We start from the raw sequence: 4,008 nt of genomic DNA on the forward strand, positions 1-4,008 counted from the left end.
TCGATGATCGGAAGCCGCCATGCAACTCCTGGGAAGATTCTCTTCAAATTTTTTGAAGTAGTTCGTTGGTTAGGCCAACTTGGGCACCATCCCAAAATTTGGGTAAGTTAGTTATGTTAAGCTTTATAGGCTATTTGGTGTTTTTGGACTAACGAAAATGCTTTAGATAGTATTTGTACTGAAGTTTGGTTAGGGAAAATGCAATTTCAGGGTGTTGTGCTGGGAACACACAAGTGTAAGTTTGGAGTATTTTTGTGGGCTTCTCATTAAATCAGATAAGGGGATAAATTAAGTCAGTATTTTTCATGAATTTATTATGAATTAAATAATAGTTATTTTCAGGAAAATATGTATGATTTAGAACTATGTTTGAGAATACTGCTGTTGAACAGGGAACTTATTTTAATATGTTTTATATGGAAATATGATTTTAGAATTAATTATGAGTTTATAAGGTTATGTACATTTGTGTGGCATGAGTACAATATTTTCATGAAATTTATGTTATGTTGAAATATTATGAGTTTTCCCAGATAAGTATGTTATGACAGTTTTCAGGAAAACCCTAAAAATAGTACAGGATATATGTTTTAAAGATTATGCTATATAATGTAAGAATGTATGTTTATTATGTTATGAATTATACCAGCGAAAATGCCGTGATTCTTATGATATGAATTATGTCGGCGTAAAATATGTGATTCTTATGTTATGAAATATGTCGGCATAAAAGTCGTGATTCTTATGTTATGAAATATGTCATCATTAATGTCGTGATTTTACATTATGAATTATGTTGGCACTGATGCTGTGATCACATATGATATGTAAGAAATCATGAAATATGTTTACATCAGATATTACTTTGAAATATGATACAGTCATGTTTTGCTATGGAATGTATTATTTGTTATCAGATCCCGGATAGTTTAGTTCATTTTTATGAAGTATGATACTATAACTATATGTTTATGAATATGTTAGTGCTACCACACATCTTATGTATAGTGTGGGATGGCAGTCAGTGTGGCTTTATGGGAGTGTTGTAGTTCTCTTGGTAGTCCGACACAGGTGGAACGGGCCCATCGTACTTACACATACCTATGTTTGACTTAGCATGGTTGGCCAACCATTGCTAGGTCACGCCTTCGAGTCACATAACCCTATCATGTGGGGGGTAAGACATGATGACAACTAACTAACTCTCTATCTTGGGTAACAATTTAAGTATGATATGATTATAAGATGATTTTCTTAATACAGAAATTTAATATGTTTCGCTATGTTATGATAAATCATATTTTATTTAGATATGGTTTCTAATGTTTTATGGCATGTACAAATTTTATGTTTCCCGCTACTTAGGTATCAAAGTTGTATGATAGATATTTTCCCTCGTACCCATGGGTCTAGGTTGATTACGACTATGACATTTTAGTAGGATTACTATGTATATTATTATGTCGGAAAGAAAAAAAATATATATATATATATATATATATATATATATATATATATATATGGAAAAATAGGTAGGTCGTTACACAAAAGGTCCTTCCATGGAATTGAAGGATCCTGTTCTCCCACATTTTCATCGATCAAGTCAGTGTCCATAGCTTGGACAACTTTAAGTGGGTGTTGGGACGCATGAAATATGTTCAACCGTAGTTGCACTTGGCCAAGGGAGATGTCCATAATCCATGTTCTGCACTGAATTTCGGCGTTAGCTGTGGCTAAGAATGGTCATTCTAAAAGGACAAGGAACGAATTCATGGAAGGCTCCATATCTAAGATAATAAAATCGACCGGGTAATGGAATTCTTCCGCCTTGACCACTACATCATCTACCACACCCCAGGGTTTCTTTATAAATCGATTAGCAAGACACAATATAATCGGGGTGGGCTACAGCTTCCCAAGGTTAAGTTTCTGGTAATCCGAGTATGGAAGGATGTTCAAACTTGCCCCTAAATCTAAAAGAGCCCCATCAATGGCATAATAGCCAATTACACATGAAATAGTCGGTGAGCCATGATCTTTTAACTTAGGAACAAGGTGTCGTAACATCATTGAGCCCATGTGCTTGGCCTGCTTAACTAGACCATCCATATGCACCCTTGACTCTTGTTCCTGCATTGATACGTCCTTAAGGAACTCTGTGAACGCAGGTGATTTCTTGATACCATCTAGGAAAGGCTTGTTACCATCTAGGAAAGGCTTGTTAACCCTTATTTGTTTAAAAATATCCCAGATGGACTCAGTTGAGGCCTCTTTCCTAAATATAGAAGGTGCATGCGAAGCTGTGGGATGTGCTAGTAGCTAACATGAAAGGCCCTATGAGGGGTTAAGTGAGGTTTGGTCCTTCGAGTGACAGGTGTGGAATTAAGGGGTTTATGTACTAAACTGGAGGAAGACAGGGTGTAAGAATCAACATTAGGTACTACCCTTTTTTCCTCCTTCTCCTTTCCCTTGCACAACTCATCCTTATTCGTAATTTCTTTCATCCCATTATTATGAAGAGTGGATACCACTTGAGCCTGCTCATGATATGATGAAGGTTGAGTGTCCAGTTCACATTCTACCCCATATTGTCCATTGGGGTTTACTATGGGCTGCTTCGGTAACTTACTCTTATCTCTCCGACTTAAAGTTGCAGCTAGTTGCCCTTTGGTGGCTTCTAGCTTCATGATGGAATGGGAGTGGGAATGAAGAAGTTGTCGATCTATTTGATGATCAACCTCAATGCTTTTAAGGGCTTTCAGCACCGTCTCTAGAAATGTGTCATACCTAGGCTGAGGGAGAGGCGGCTACTGAAAGGGTAAGGATCTAGAGGCTGAATCAAGATGATTTTTGAAATTTTGGAATGGGCGAGGAGGTGAAGCATTAGGGGCTTGTGGAGGTCTTTGGGATTGAAAGACCAGAGCTTGTTACCTCTTGGAGAAGTTGGGATGTTGTTTCCACCTAGGGTTGTAGGTATTTGAATAGGGGTCATTCGATGGCCTATCATACAAATTATGGGTGGCTTTTAGTTCCTCCTATACAAGCTTAGGTTGGGATGGCTCATGTGGGCAATTGTAGTATGAATGGGAAAGGTCAAAGTAGATTGCACACACTTCTGCACAAGCTTATAGCTACTATGATTGCCTTAAATACAAGCATTGATCTAGGTTTTTAGATATGTTGTGCATAGTGGGTGCTAAGTCATGGTTTGAGGTAAACTTGTAAACTCCCTTAGGTTTGGATGTGGATAGGTTGGGGGGTATATGAGCAACAACAGTGTGCTGCTGATAATTCTCAATAAGATTCTCGAGGAGAACCCAGGCCTCATTCTCGTGCTTTGTGAGGACAGTACGTCTGCACGAGGCATCTACCATGGACTTATCTCTCTCAGCTGACCCTTCGTAAAAGGTTTGCACTAATTTCCACTTAGGGACCTGATGATGTGGACATTTATGAAGGAGGTCCCTAAATCACTTTCAGGTCTCAAAGAAAAGTTCCCCCTCCGTCTGTTTCAAACTTGTGATTGCCCTTCGTAGCTGATTAGTCTTCTGATTGGGAAGTACTTTTTCAAAAATTCATGTTGCATGGTGGCCCAGTTTGTTACCAAGTTTGGATCGAAGGACGTCAACCAATACTTGGCCTTATCCTTTAGGGAGAACAGAAAGAGCCTAAGACCAAGGGCATCATCACTAAAATTGGGCATTCGAATGATGGAGCAGATCTTCAAGATTTCATCTAGATGCTAATAATGATTTTTTGTAGAATTACCATGAAAGTTGGGCAGCATCGAGATGATAGAAGTCTTAATCTCAAATTGTGCCGCTTGAACATCTGGAAATCGGATGCATGATGGCGACATATATTCATTAGGTACAATGTAGTCCCTAAAAGGCTGAAGGGGTTGCTCTCCCACCAAGGGTAGGAGGGAATCTTGGGGTTCCAGGATCTAGTCAGTGGGAACCAGTGGAGGTTTGACCATTGCTTTAAGTTCAGACAACTCTACAAAAT

General features: G+C 38.6%; 1 non-coding gene across 1 annotated transcript; it reads left to right on the forward strand.

Moving 5' to 3' along the window:
* Positions 1-3,432: 3,432 nt before the first annotated feature.
* Positions 3,433-3,538, forward strand: LOC131156859 (small nucleolar RNA R71). The gene has a single exon (XR_009137126.1). It is a non-coding gene; the product is annotated as a small nucleolar RNA R71 (small nucleolar RNA).
* The last annotated feature ends 470 nt before the right edge of the window (positions 3,539-4,008 follow it).

The sequence above is a fragment of the Malania oleifera genome, chromosome 5 (assembly GCF_029873635.1).
Source record: "Malania oleifera isolate guangnan ecotype guangnan chromosome 5, ASM2987363v1, whole genome shotgun sequence".
In the NCBI taxonomy this organism is placed as follows: Eukaryota; Viridiplantae; Streptophyta; class Magnoliopsida; order Santalales; family Ximeniaceae; genus Malania; species Malania oleifera.